Genomic DNA, 16,083 nt, shown 5'->3' with positions numbered 1-16,083 from the left:
GTTAGAACAAAGTGATAATTCCTAAAAGCTCCTTACATGGTGAACTGAAAGCCACATAAGAAAATCTCCATTTTCATCTTTACTAATTGATAAAGTAATAATTCTATAGTATTGAGATGAAAAAATGCAAATCTGAATTTGTCTCAACGGCATGCAAATTGCCTAAAATATGATTAATCATAGTGTTTAGTCTATATGTAATGCTAAAGTGCAAGTTATTAAATAATATACTTCATCCTTTCTGAAGCCATTAAAACATGTGGACAATCAAATACTGTAGAAATCATTATTACAAACTAATATATTTCCTAAATAAACACCTAAATATTGAACTTCCATTAAGGACTTAAAAAAATCAATCAGGGAATACTGCAATTCACTGGTTACCTTTAGTGCTCAATTAATTTGTAGAAAAATAAAGCCTGTTTCTTAGTTCCTAAAATAGTATTATAATCCCATCTAAATTAATTTAAATTTTAAGATTCTTCCTCTGGAGGAAAAAAAATGAGTAGAAAACAAAAACCTGTACGTGAAATTTGATATTTGGGTGCCAAATTCCCAACATTTGCTATAATCAGGGAATTAACCTGTATCAAACTTAATTTCCTTAGGACATCTTTATCTACCCATAGAGTGCTGTGTGTTCTTATAGCAAGAAATAGTTAAAATTTTTTCAATATCACACTGTAAAACAGCTCATTACTTCTTTTTTATATTACTAACTTAAATTTTATTCAACTGGGTTTTATCATATTAACCAAAAGCATGCTGCTTAAATAAGATGAACATATCTAGTTCACCTGAAGGAATTTCAAGTATGTTGCAAAAAAAGCCTCCAAACATAGCAAAAATGAAAGAATGGCCAAACCCAGGGAACATATTAGTATTACTTCATTTTACACATATGTAAATTTTATTTTATTATTTCCACATTTGCGATGCATTAGGTACAACAGACATTTCTGAGCCCTTTGTACAGTGAACAGATGGTGTACCATTACAAAATTAGGAGCTAGGGTAACATCCTAAGCTCCTAATTTAAGTCATAGCTACAGACTTAAATAATTTTCCTACATATATAATGAGGAATTAGAGTGAGATACTTGTACATGGAAGATGATTTGGGAATGGTCACAAAAAGAACTGGGAAATGTGACCTCAGTAACAAGTAAAATATATAAAAGCTCCTAGAAAAAAGATTAATCAGCCTCAAAAAACAGTTGTCAAATAAGAATAAAGAGGGATACTTGTGAAATATAGAAAAGAATGCTCTAAAAAAATTCCATACTTAATCTGCTAAATATAAAATATATTCCTGAAACCCCAAAACAAAGTCAATATCTAAGTATTAAAACTGAGACTTAGTATTTGAAATAATTTCTAGCTAAAGTAATAACCAACAAAATTAATCCAATTATGTCAGTTCACAAGAGATAAATAAATGAAAACATCAAAAGCAAAAAACAAAAAAATTAAGAATTAGTCATAGTGGGTGGTTACATATGTAAAAATAAACTATTCAGATAAGAATGGCTATGTAAAAAAGACAGGAGAGCATAGCAAATAAAGCACAGAATGTAGACCTGCTCCAAAAAAGTCATGTTTAGAAAGTCAGTGTATCATATCTAGAACTGGAATAATGTCTCAGTAGAACCTTTTGAGGAAATGATACACCATCAATAAATAATATAGTGTTTTCTATACCCAAAGAGAAAAGAGTTTCCTAATTTTTAAAAAGAAAACTGTGATTTATTAACAAAATTATTTCAATATAAACTGTGAAAAATGTCTTACCTTCATTCCCCTAGAACATATGAAACTGACGAAACCACATATTTCCAGAGAAAGATACTGCTTGAATCTGGGTCACTGAAATTATCAACTGTTCAAATGAGACAAAGGAAAGGGGTAACATTAATTATCAATAATTATACATTGTCTTTGTTGACATATGTCATATAAAACCTCATAAGGCCATTCAAATGAGATACTTGTCTCTAGGTTTAAGTTCTCCAGGGATAGCTCCTTTGAAACAAAGACTGGACAAATAATTAACTCAAATTATTTAAAAATTCTTTTTTTTTTTTTAAAGATTCACTTTTTTTTTTTAAGATTTTATTTATTTATTTTTAGGGAGGGAGGGGAGGGGGGAGAGAGAGAGAGAAAGAGAGAGAGAAAGAGAAACATCAATGTGCGGTTGCTGGGGGTTATGGCCTGCAACCCAGGAATGTACCCTGGCTGGGAATCGATATTTAAAAATTCTTGATCACGCAGTGTCTACAGGTGTGTTTTTAAAATTAAAAAAAAAAAAAATGTCCTTGTTATGTACCATTATAACCTCCCTTAAAATTTTGTCCTCTAAAAAATCCTGGCTGGTGTAGCTCAGTGGATTGATCACGGGCCTGCGAACCAAAGGGTTGACTGTTCGATTACCATTCAGGGCACAAGCCTGACTTGTGGGCCAGGTCCCCAGAAGGGGGTACGCAAGAGGCAACCACACATTGATGTTTCTCTCCCTCTTTTTCTCTCTCTCTTCCCCTCTCTCTAAAAATAAATAAATAAAATGTTTAAAAAATTTTTTCCTAAAAAAGAATATTAAAGTTCAGAAAAAGAGAGGGTGCAGCAGGACAGAGAGGGGAGAGGACATGAATATCCAAACAGCTTTAAGGTTTGCATATTCAAGGACAAAAAGCATGCCCCACACCAGATCATATTTACAGTTACTCATCTAGAATTCAACTAACATACAACTGCAGTAATCAGCCAAACTTAGTAAATTAAAATAACAGTAATTTTGACAGATTACCTTCTATAAATATTCAAATACGGACATTTGTGTGCATGCAAGGGTCTCTCTCTATATGCCAGTCAAAATGCTTTGGTTTTTTTCACCCTCTTTTCCACAGGAATCCCCTGAATTGTTAACTTCCATGATAACTCTTTCACCTCACCTTATAAAAGACCAATCATTTCTCTATTTATAGCCTGAATTATTATTCATTGCCTGAATTAAAAATTTAAGGATAGCATCCATATAAAGAATCAACAGACAAAAAGAAAGTACCTAGGATCTTTGAAAATCTATCTGTAAAGACGAAAGTAATGGTGGAAGAAGGGGGCAGAGACAGGATCTTGAAGGGTGGTACCTCAAAAAGAGATTAACTTTTTATTTATGCAATCAGGTATGCCTTGAGGTATAGTAAAATCCAAATGCAAAGAACAGTTAACATCTTCATAAATTTGGGCTGTATTCAAAGTTCCATTAAAATAGACTACCACCCTGGCTGGTATGGCTCAGAGGACTGAGCACTGGTCTGTGAACCAAGAAGTCACTGGTTCAATTCCCAGTCTGGGCACATGCCTGGGTTGCTGGCCAGGTCCCCAGTTGAGAGCATGAGAGAGGCAACCAATGTTTCTCTCACAGATGTTTCCTCTCTCCTTCTCTCTCCTTTCCCCTCTCTCTAAAAATAAATAAATAAAATCTTTTTTAAAAAAAGACAGACTACTATTTATTTGGCTCAAGGTAAGACTTTATACTTTCAATAACAAGTTTAAATATATAAAAGTGTCAAAAATGGGGAATACATTTATAGTTGATACTTACATAACATGGGTTTGAACTACATTGGCCCACATATATGCAGAGTTTATTCAATAAATACTGTAAGTGTAGTTTCTCTTCCTTATGATTTTGTTGATAAGTTTCTTTTCTCAAGCTTACTTGATTGTAAGAATATAATATATATAACATAAAATCTGTATTAATCTACTGTTTATGCTGTCAGTAAGGCTTCCAGTCAACAGTAGTTAAGGTTTGGGAAGTTGAAGTTTTATGCAGATTTCTGACATTGTTCAAGGGTCAACTGTAATATGAAATTCAAACCAAATACAATTTTTTAATCCATAGTCTGTTTAATCCAGGTAATACATCTGATGCATGAATTTGCTCATGTCCTTCTAACTTATTTCCTGTTGGTCAGTTTCCCTTAAACATATTCACAATTATTGAAACTCAGTATCCAGGATAACATCTAAATTATGGAATAAAAGTGAATTTATTCAGAGGCATATGCCCTTCTGTTAATACCTCTACTAAGATTGCTCAAAATATTTCTAGAAATTTAGGCAGGCCTGCAAGAAACCCTTACTTTATGATTGTTACTGTAGGTAGTTAACTAGTTATTAATAACAAAGAGAGCAAAGGGAATTAGCTATTGGGTTTAATAAACCAGAGAGCATAAGCCTGCTTGCTTAGCCAGAAAGCTATAGCATTTACAGATTCACACACTCCAGGGGACTGCCACCAAGGAGACAATCCTCAGAACACAGAAAATCTCCCCAACAGCACCGTCACCCTCTGGTACCAGATTGTTGGTGGGCGCAGGGAGAAGTGCTTGACCATAGAGGCCTGTCAGTCAAACTAGGGGGTGTGGACCCATCATAAATCCATAAAAGCTTAGGAAGTTGATTTGTTATTTTGAAAAAGCTCCTGGTTATAACCCCAGGGGAACAAAGAAGCATGCTCGAGTGCTCTCTCTCTCTCTCTCCCCCCTACACTCACCCTGTGTGCTCACATGTTCTCTCTCCACAACCCTGTGGCCCCAGCAGACTCTAAACACAGGCCCCAGGTGGGAGCCTAGATACAGCAACACAGCTGGGAACACAGGCTAAGCTAGCCAGATGATGAGAAAGACTGGATTGAACTGGCCTTGGCATGCACAGGATCTCTGGATACTGCCTCTATTTCTGGCCCTGATTTTCCATGGTGGGATGGATAGAAATGGGACATTGGGAACCCAGGAGAGGCACTCTTTTGATTTTGAATCAAGTACCCAAATAAATCTTATCACCAGACCTCATCCTCGCTTGTGGGTCCCCAAAAATGCTTTTTCTCATGACACCACAAGGACTCCACTTCCATCAGCAGCATGATCATTCACCAGTCAACCACCCAAACCCAGTTCCAAAGTGTATCCAAGCCAGACCAGTGGTTCTCAAAGCAGGAAAGGGAGAAGAAAAGTCTTCTCTAGGGTCCAATAGCTTCAGCTTTCCCTGAGGGCTTATTAGAAATGCAGAATCTTTGGCCCTATCCAGGGACATATTCACTCAGAATCTGCATTTTAACGAGATCCCCAAATAATTCACATGCACATTCAAATCTGAGAAGCTCTTAAGAAGAATATATTAAAATGGGGGAGAGGGTATAATCTGTTCAAAGATTGGCTCCCACTGAAGGCCACTGTTTGGCCACTAAGCAACCAATTTTTAACCTCTGGTTTATAGCACCTTTATCCCTACCACAATTTTTTTCTTTATTTTTTAAATAAAGAATCTTGAAAAACAGAAAGCCCTTGAGACCCCCCCAAAATGTGTATCTAATAACTAAATTGCAGGTCCCAGGAAAGGGCATGACAGAGTAACCTAACAGCAAGTGGCCCTGTCTCATGCCCCCAAATCATATTAACTAAACTAGTTAATCTTAAAATAATAACCCCTCTCATTCCAAATGCTAGACACTAAGAACATGTGGGATCCCAGTGGCTAAAAAAGAGACCAAAAAACCCAAAGCCTATGCCTTTGTGTAAGCAGAGAGGAGAATGCTGTTAAGTGCTGGTTATTCAGTTATTGTCTCTCAGCTCCAAATTCACCCTTTAATACTCATCTCAGTAATGCTAAAAATAGCAGTCTGGAAATGATTTTTCTCTTTTACCAGCTAGTTTTCTCATACTGCCAATAAGGGCATTAGAAGGAGAAACTTGCTTTTTCCACTAGGCAGAGCCCTAACATACACCCTCAATCCAGTAACAACAGTGGTGACAGCCACCAGTGTTTTATGGCACTTTCAGAAGTACTCCTCAGAAGTATCAGCAACATCCAAGCCGTACCCCTCCAAAGGTTTTGAGCCTCAAATCTACTCCAAACTCTTCTTTGTTCCCTGGCCCTATAGGTGGTTGCTCCTTTCTGCAATTATTTTCTGTTATTCCAGTGTTCCCCTTTTGCTTTTTTAAGCTCTCCAACACCTATATAACCCATTGCCAATATTAAATTTTCTTGGTATATCTAGTATGGATTATTTCCCCGTCCAGAGTCTAACTGATATACATCATGGGTGGATGGAATAAAATGCACCATGATCTTGCACTTTGGAAAACTATTTCTCTGAAACATGATCATCCATGAGAAAAAATTTACTTCTTCTCCCCTAAAATATAGGTGCAAGAAGGGAAATATATGCAAAAAATAAAGCTGAGAAAGAAGGAAGATGGAACACAACCTAAGGAAGTAATATATTGAAAAAAATCCCATGGTAGAAAACACGTTAGCCTCCAAAAACATAAAGAAAAGGCCAAGAAAAAGTGTGAAACAAATAAGTTTCTCCCTTAAATAATAGAAAAATCAGAGTTTGAGAAGTACAAGGAACTTTATTCTCCTGCCACTGTCAGTGTTTAGTTTGCTAAAGCAGTTTTTTACTGAGTTTGAGTTAGTATACTTTCAGGAAACTGTTGAGAAATTAGGGAGAACCCAAAGATCTCAAAAATGATGAAAGCAACAAAGAACAGGATACCCGAAGAAAGGTTCAATGAGTCACACGTTGTAGTCCAATCAAATGAAAAGAAAACTTCAAACCAACAAAATAACTGCCTCCCAGTTTAAGAGTTCTGACCAACTATGCTTCATCATCCCTGTGGGTGTTTAAAATGATGGAAGATAAAGTAAATAAAAATATTAGTGACTCTCTTCAAAATCACTAAAGCAGTAGTAGCTCTTCATGCTGTTTACACATAAGAATGACCTAGGATATTTTTTACAAAAATAATGATGATGTTGATAATGATGATGCTCAGAACACTAATGCCAGAGACCTAATTTAACTGGTCTGAGATGAAGCCTAGGCATATTTTTTTAGAAAAACAAAACCAAAAAAAAATACCCAAGTGTTTACACTGTACTGACCAAAGGACTGAGAACCACTTAATGGAACATGCCATAACTTTACTACTCAAGGTATGGTCTAAGGACTACCTACATCCAGATTACCTGGAGAGATTGTTAGAAAGCAACATCTCAGGTCTATTCCAAAACCTCTGATTAAGACTCTACATGTTAACAAGATCCCCAAGTATCCTGAATGCACATTAAAGTTTAAAAACATTGTTTTATTACACTTGGAAAAGGCTGTATCTGTGTGTGAGAGTCCAAATTCCAGCCTAAAAATAACCTTCTAAATTGAAATTTTTCTAAAATTTGCCCTGGCTGGTGTAGCTCAGTGGATTGAGCACAGGCTGCGAACCAAAGTGTCACAGGTTCGATTCCCAGCCAGGGCACATGCCTGGGTTGCAGGTCATAACCCCCAGCAACCGCACATTGATGTTTCTCTCTCTCTATCTCCCTCCCTTCCCTCTCTAAGAAAAAATAAATAAAATCTTTAAAAAAAATTTTTTTTCTAAAATTTTAATTATCAATTTTTTTACTTTTAGAGTCTATTAGAGCTTACTGAGAATACTATTTTAGTGAATGAATAACTAATATTTAATAATAAGTATTATTTATTCAGTATATAGTATTTGTAGGCATTGTTCTCTAGGAAATTATTTAATCTTCAACACATGTCTGTAAAGTAGATAATTGTATAATCCCTTGTTACAGATAAGGAAACTGAAGAGTTACATAAAAAAAATAACTTGTTCCACTCACAACTAATAAGTGGCAAAGTTAAAAATTGAACCTATACAGTCTTGTTTAAGAGCTTATACTCTTAACCACAAAATAATACTATCTTCATCAAAACCATCCCAAAACATTCTAAAATCATTCCAGAGGAAAGTATAATTATTGGTAATAAAAATGATATGAGAGTAAAGGAAAAAAAACAGTCTGCTATTCTCCAGTTTAAAAAAAAAATCAAGAGTTCTAAAAGTCATATAATTACATCAACACTATTATGGATCTGTGGCCCACACTGAAAATAGGAACAGGACGAAGAAGATAGTAACTCAGGAGATTATGCTAACATTGTCAATGTTTTGGGGTAAGTGATAAAGATACCAGTACTACACATGAGAACTATCCTATGGAAGAAAAAATTTTAGTAATAACCACTCTGTTATCTACAACATTTAGAAATAACTGAAACCCCATGTTAGGAGGTAGTCTCCTCAATGCCTCCTTAATTTACCCCTACAACTGCTCCTACTGCCGCCACCACCCCTGTAGAAAAGTAAATACGTAAGGCTATGATTACTTCTCACAGTTAAACAGGCACAACATAAATTCAGTCTGGTTTTACTCCTCTTTGTATCCCACTGCTCCCAACTTCTTAAAAAGTTCAATCAGCTTCTATCATTATAGAAACAAAAATTCCAGTCCCAGTAAGACCCAAATGTTACTTCTGAAAACATTAAAGAAACCATTAAAGGAGTGGTCAAACAGAGACTATTAGTAATAGGCCTACTAGAAAGTTTAATAATTCATATGAATTCTAAATAGCATGATAGAATAGCCAAAGTTCCCAGAAATAAACAATATTATTGTACTGGCAAACAGAATGAGCTTAAAATATGCAAAATTATACCCTATGAGTATTTAAAGCAGAACAATGATTTCTAAAATGTTTTAGCTTCATTCAGTCCAAGCATGCTCCTAAAAAAGCATACAATACCATTTCCACTAACAATGACAAAGCCCTGATGACCTAGTTTCTCAGAACGAACAGATATTAAAAATAGAGTTCCTTAACCAATAAGAGTTATTAGAGTGGATGCTGGAGACAGAATGATTTGGGACTAAAAATACCAATGCAATGGCTCATTGAAATGTAGTCTTCTAAACGTCTAAGTTTAAAATTACAACTTAAGCAATTCATTGGTCCCTTTGAGTGAGGTTTTACGTAAAAAACTTTAAAAAGCTGAGGTCCATATGAAGAAGCACTGTAGGATTGTACCAGCATTTCCCAAAGAGTGGAGTATGACTTTCCAGGAAGCCAACATAGACAAAACCCAAAAGAAGAATGTTCTTAGGAGGCAAAGAAACTTGTCAAAAAACACAGAAGCTGAGCATTCCTGGTGTGACTCTTTCATTAATTATTAATTAGTATGACTAACAAAATGACCCATATCAAAACTTCTTACAAAATTTCCATCAGGTTTTAATTATTCATATTAGTTATGCAAATTATTTTTAGTTAATTTTCTATTATAGCATCAGAAAAATCACTCTCTTCACCTCTCATTTAGCTTCATAATTGTATGTCCTCAATCTCCCTTCCTTTCCTACCCTACTCAAAGTAATTACTTAAATAGTAAAGTAAAATATAATATATTTATGATAAATAAAAATATATCTCAAGTGATATTTACTAAATACTGGTTGAATGCATAAATACCACCAACCCCTAATTCCCTTATAACATAGAAAAATCACTTATTATACATGATATATAAAAATTTAAATGAAAAAATCTTACCACCTTCATCACCAATAATATAGAAAGATTTTATATCAGAGAAAACATAGCTATTTAAAAATCAATGGAATTATTTCATAAGGAAAAATAAATTTGAAAGATGATTCTCAAACTTCATAGTGAGTAAGAATTATATATTAAGCTAGTAAAATTTGCAGAATGTGGGCTCCATGACCAGAGATTCTAATTCAGGAAATCTGAGTTCCTGAGGATGAACTCTAAACTCTACATTTTTAACAAGCTTCCAAAGTGATTAGCATGAAGATTATCCTTGAACTACAATTTAATATAAACCCTATATTTCACCTTCAAACCACTGTCAACTTTCCAGTAAGTCCTTCACTTACTGGAAAGGACTTTGCAGTCCTATCTTCATGTTAACAACCTCAACTTCTGATTAAACTACACACTTGGCACTAACACAGAAAAAAATGATAGCAACCAGTTACTGGACATATATTATTATGGACCATACATTCTACATAATCTATAATACACTCAAGAATTAAATAATATACTACAGAAAAAGTACATAACACAATGTCTGGCTAAAATAAATAAATGTTCACTAGAAGTAGCTATTAGCTGAAAAATGACATGCACACAAAAACCTGTACATGAGTATTTATTCATAACTCCCAAAAATGGAAATAACCAAAATGTTCTTCAGTAGGTGAAAAAATCGGTGAATTCTGATACACCAAGGCAATGGAATATTATTCAGTGCTAAAAAGGAGTGAGTTATCGAGCCATGAAAGGACATGGAGGAACCTTAAAGTCAAAGGAGCCAATCTGAAAAGACTATATACTATATGATTCCTCCTGAAGAGACAAAAGTATGGAGAGAGTGAAAAGATCAGGGGTTGTCCAGGGCTGGAAGCTGAGGGCTGTGGAGGAATGATGAATAGACATAGACAATTTTTAGCTTAGTGAAAATACTCTGTGTGGTATTGTAATGATGGATACATGCCATTGCATATTGGTCCCAACCCACAGGATGTACATGACAAAGAGTGAACCCAAAGGTAAACCGAGGACTTTAAGTGATTATGGTATCTCAGTGTAGGTTCATCAATTGTTAACAAATATTCCACTCTGGTGAGGGATATTTATAATGGGGGAGGCTATGCATGTGTGGGGACAGGAGTTATACAGGGGAACCCCCAAAAACAACTTATGTATTTTAAAAAAGTATATTTATTCTTACATGTTTAAACTTCAGTCACCTTCAAAGCACTCTTCCATTAGTACAATAAACCTATTGAGACCTTTTCTCCACTACTCAAAGCAGTTTTTGAACTTGTCAATTTTGATGCCTTTTAGTGCTTCTGCCATTTTTTGTTTTGCCTCTTCCACATTGCCAAAACATTTCCCTTGAGGACTTTTTTTATGGGGGGGGGGGCAGGGAATTGCTTGGGGCAAGATCAGATGAATAGGGAGGGTGGGGCACAACAGTCATGCCGTTTTGGTTTTTTTTTTTTTTCTTTTTTGGTCAAAAACTGCTGAACAGTCAGTGTGGTGTGGGCAGGTATGTTCATAAATGGCCTATCATGAAACGTAAAAACACGTTAAAAGGGTCTTTCAAAAATATTTCACAGAAGCCAAATGCAGCCTCTTACAACAATGCCAGCTAGTACACTGATAAAGATGGGGTCCTAGAACAATCCCCTAGTTGGGGAAGCCTGCACTACAAGGGGCCCGCCCTCCAGAAGATGATTCTAGTTTTTGGGTCCCCCCTCAGTATGTGAAACCTCTGTACCAACCTCACAATTTTGCTGTGAACATAAAACCACTGTAAAAAACTAAAATCTTTACTATAGAAAAAAAAAAACAGTAAGCTTAAATTATTCCTAATAATAGATTTACTACTATTTTGTGTGGGTCCTCATACAACCCTATTGAGGTTGTTATTATTTCCAAGTTGCAGTTAAGGAAAATAAGGTTTAGTAACTTGCCCAGGGATAGTTAAGGAACAGACTAAGGAGACAGGGTTCGAGATAATGCATGTTAACTCCAGAGGCTGAACTGTTGAACCTAGGCTAACGTTCTGAAGCAGCATGGCAACAACAGCAGGTACAAAACCATTCCACAGTCATTACCACCCTTTACAAGAATTTTCCTGAGTCATTCCCCAGGTCCATCATGTGTTAAACACATTCTCACAAATGTTCCTAAATGACAAGAAATTAAAGGACAGGCATAGGACTATGACAAGTGGCCAATCACAGATAAATAGCCAATATCAAGTACAGGATAATGAAGAAACTACTTGGTGTTAGGAACTATTCTAATAGATATAATACTTGATATTTAAAAACTAATGTTTTCAGAGCACTCTAGAATTATTAATTAGTAATAACTACATGACAAAGGTCAATAGGACTATTAACCTTCCAGCAGAAAACATAAACAAACGAGTTAATGGAATCTAGTCTAATGTCATTCGAGGTTAGTTGTTGAACTCCAAGATACTACAAAATCAGTCTTGTGACTTTCCACATCTAAGGACTGTGATCCTTAGTTAAGAGTCTAAGCAGCTACACCGGACAGTCAAATTTAAAACAACTAAGAGATTTCTATATTTCAGCCACATAAAATATGAACATAATAAATATAAAATTCAAAGTTCTCTAACATGATGTTTCCTGCCAAATTTTGTAAAATCTGGTTATGTTCCTAATGATTGTTTAGTATATAAATCATTTATTTTTTAAAAATGCTCTGTAAGTCCCCTCAGAACACATTTTTCATCTCATCTCAAGTTCATACTAAGTGGCTATTGTTTCCTTTCTTCCAAGTAAATTTCTAGTTTGCCTGTTCCCAACTTCCCAAAATGGTTAAGCACTGGTCTCCACACTCCTCCTTTACCCCCACTTGAACCAAGACCACATTCAAAACAAATAAAACTCAACTGGTCATGGCAAAAAGACTATACTCATATACTGAAAACATCAGCGTACCACTAAAACTACAAATTCAGAAAACTGAAATTACTAATGAAAAAAGCACATTCTATTCTGTTAAATATGAGAAGAACTCATATTTTAACCTGATAACAAGTTAATTCAAGTCCTGCAGCCACTGTTTGGTTTTATAAATCTTACGATTTTATAGATAACTCTCTAAGAAGATTTTTAATTACTTGCATTAAAATGAGGCTCTTAGACAAATAAAATGACATATAATATGTAACAATATGCAAATATAACTCAGCAAGAACTCCCATTTGTTCATGCTATCCTCAAAGGAAATAAAGTCTTCAATGCCTGTCCCATACAAACCAGAGAGGCGCTGATTCAGTGGAGTGCTACTGCCCAAGAAACCCCAGCACAGCAGCAGCGAGTCAGAGTGAGGACATGAGAATAAGTTCCTTCCGCTGGAGATCTGTTCATTAATTAGGTATTAGTAGGTACCTCCATTGCCTAAATTTTTACAAAGAATGTATATTATACTTTTACAGTTAGGAAAGACTTATTGTCATTTTTTAAGGTGGTATGTTTATGTTTTTTTGCTTTTGAGGAAACAAGATTTTAGAAATCCCTGTCTGAGAAATGTAACCTTAAATATATTAAATCCCACAAAAAGTAAACCAGTTACATTGTGAAGGGTTCCAGTCAAGGCACAGAATCCCTGAACCAATGAACACCATGTTTAAAGAGCTAAAAACTGTGTGCTTCTCCAAAGCTGTCCACAGAAAAAGAACTATCCCTCTAACTAAATAATACTCATAGTATAAACAAACAGCAGTAAGCCTAAACATTTGGTAAATCTTTTCTTACCCCTTCTTACTAAGTATAAAAAATATGTTCCCCTCTTGAGCAGATTCCCTGGACACAACTGAATGGTGATGACTTTTGAACCCAGACTGCTCTTCACTCATTTTTTGCTATACAAAGAGGGAAAATAAGCCATTTATTTATAACCCAATCACAAATTTTTAATGAACCTAGCAACAGCATCAACCTTTTATCTTCTAATGGTATATAATTTCACTGTCCAGTAAAGTAGTCAGTAGGCAAATATGGCTATTAAGCATGTGAAGTATGGCTTCCTTGAACTGAGAAATGGTCTAAGTATAAAATACACACCAATTTACTAAGAAATGAAAGAATATAAAATATTTTGTTGATATTTTTATATTACTTGTTAAAATATTTTTAATATAGTAGGTTAAATAATATATATTAAAACTAACTACACTTGTTCTTCTTACCTTAATATGGCTATCAGAAAATTTAAAATTACATGCACAGTTTATATTTTATTTCTACTGAACAGTGCTAGTCTGTCAATTACTGATCATAAGCTCTTACTAAACTATTCATATATCAAGCTTTCATACTGATACCATCATAAAACTTAGTCATTACAATAGCCTAACCAAACTTTCCTTCTCCCCCAACTTACAAAGTAAATTATATTCAGTTTCCTTCCTTTCTAATATGTTCATTCAATCTTAACATTTTGAATAACTTTCACATCCTTCACTACCCCACCCCAACCAAGTTACCGGCTTTAAAATATTCATTTTTTGTCTCTAATGGCCATCAACTTAGAGACAGAAAGGCAGGAAATTTTTCCCAAAGGAACCTCCAGATTATCTCTAAGAAGCAATATGTGGTGTTGTTAATAAAGGTTTAGTCTCTAGAATCAAATAGCCCTAGCTTAGCACACCTCCCGCTGTGCAAAGCACTACAGCTCAGTTCCATGGTCTGTAACTAAAGTAGATACTATTAAGTTATTACTTATTATTAAATTAATATTTCATTTAAATATTTAATATTAAAATATTAGATTTAAAAATTTTTAATATAAAATATTAAATTTAAAAATTTAAAATTTAATATTAAAATTTTTAATTTAAAATTTAAAATTTAATATTAAATTTAAAAATTTAAAATTAAAATAGAATAATTTAAAATTTTAAATATTTAATATTAAAATGTTAAATTTTAAAAATTAAATATTTAATATTAAAAATTAAATATTAAAATATTAAATACTGTAGGGTTTTGTGATATAGTATAAGAAAAGCATTTAGGATGGCACCTGGGACTTCAGTGCTAATAAATATTAGCTATTATTATCATCATTGTTTTCCTTTTTGTCCTGCTTCCTGAGGCTGCTCTACCAACAGGTTCTCTCCTCGGTCAAGCCTGTAGCATATCAAATAAAATGTAAAGAAAAGAGAACAACAGATGGAGGCAGGGTCACTTAGGGCTGACCAAAACAAGAACCTCCACACACAAGAGCCCATAAGAAAGTTTATTGCATCACACAACAAAGATTCTTTACTTTGAAAAATAGTCAAGCTAATTCAGGATTCTGGAAATGGTATCTTCAAGGGGGGTAGAATAAATGTTCCCTAAGTTCCTCCTTATTCTTCTAGCCCCTATCAAGGTATCCAGCCCAGATGTTAAAATCTGGAATGTATCCCATTGACAATACTCATCAAGTCTAAAAACTGCAAATTCTTTGTGGCAGTTGACTTAGCTACTGACTCCTTACTGTGCACCTAAAAAGTCAACAAGCTCCTGTCTACAGCTATTGGAGAGCCCAAGTTTAGACTTTCACTATATGGCAACCCAAATTCAAAAGTCCATCCACTCATGCCTGAAACTAATGTAGAGTTGTATGCCAACTATATTTTGATGATGATGATGATGATAATAATAAAATAATCCTTTGGGGGGAAAATAATCCATCCAATCCTACCTAAGTGCTCAAAAAGCAGAAAATGTATATGAAAAGGTAAAGATGAATTCTTTTTTCTCTTCTGAATGCTTGTTTTTTCTTCATTATATTCCAAATAGCTGATTTGAGACTTGGCTTCACCCACTCTACTATTGATTCCCAGTAAATTGTTCTTTATTTCAACTAGTGTAACCTTCAATTCTGACTCAACCTTTTTTATGCTGTTGAGGTTCTCACTAAGTTCATTGAGAATCCTTATAACCAGTGTTTTGAACTCTACATCTAGTAGATTGCTTGTCTCCATTCTGTTTCATTCTTTTTCTGCAGTTTTGTTCTGTTCTTTCATTTGGGCCATGTTTCTTTGTCTCCTCATTTTGCCAGCCTCCCTGGGTTTGTTTCTATGTAGTAGATAAAGCTGCTATGATTCCCTGTCTTAGTAGTGTTGCCTAATGTAGTAGGTGTCCTGTATGGTTCATTGTAACAGTCCCCTATTACCCAGGCTGGGTATACACCTCAAGGTGCATCCATCATGTGGGCTGTATATACCCTCATGTTGTAGTTGAGCCTTGACTACTATTGGCACATCCAAGATCAGCCACCACCTGTGGTCTGTCCAGGGTCACACAACATAAGCTACAAAGCTACAAAGCACTCTGCAAATGGCTGCTACTTTTGCTAGGCTCAGAGGTACCCAGGAGAGGCCAGGCTGTGAACTAAGGCTGGCTGCTGCTAGTGCCAGGCCTGAGGTCACTTAGTGAGAGGTATGGAGTTTGTTGAAGCCAGATGCTGCTTGTTTGAGAGAATTTAGAAAGATCTGAAGCATGGGCCAAGAGAAGCCACTTGAATGGAAAAGTCATTGAAAACCACTTGGGTGGACCTGAAAGTTGGGTGGGTCAGGACCTCAGGGAATCACCAGGATGGAGCAA

The 16,083-nt window shown here is 35.0% G+C and overlaps 1 protein-coding gene across 6 annotated transcripts in view; it reads right to left on the bottom strand.

Annotated features, from left to right (window-relative positions):
- The window catches only part of FUT8 (fucosyltransferase 8), a 196,703-nt gene that overhangs the window by 121,544 nt on the left and 59,076 nt on the right, over positions 1 to 16,083 (bottom strand). For all 6 annotated transcript variants that reach the window (XM_036011074.1, XM_028505361.2, XM_028505363.2 and 3 more), the window contains one exon: positions 1,795 to 1,882. The gene's annotated coding sequence lies outside the window, so the exon portion shown is untranslated. The remainder of the gene's footprint in view (positions 1 to 1,794; positions 1,883 to 16,083) is intronic.

Source organism: Phyllostomus discolor, chromosome 1, assembly GCF_004126475.2.
Source record: "Phyllostomus discolor isolate MPI-MPIP mPhyDis1 chromosome 1, mPhyDis1.pri.v3, whole genome shotgun sequence".
Lineage (NCBI taxonomy): Eukaryota > Metazoa > Chordata > Mammalia > Chiroptera > Phyllostomidae > Phyllostomus > Phyllostomus discolor.
The sequence above is the reverse complement of the archived record's forward strand: the minus strand, read 5'-3'. Positions and strand labels throughout refer to the sequence as shown.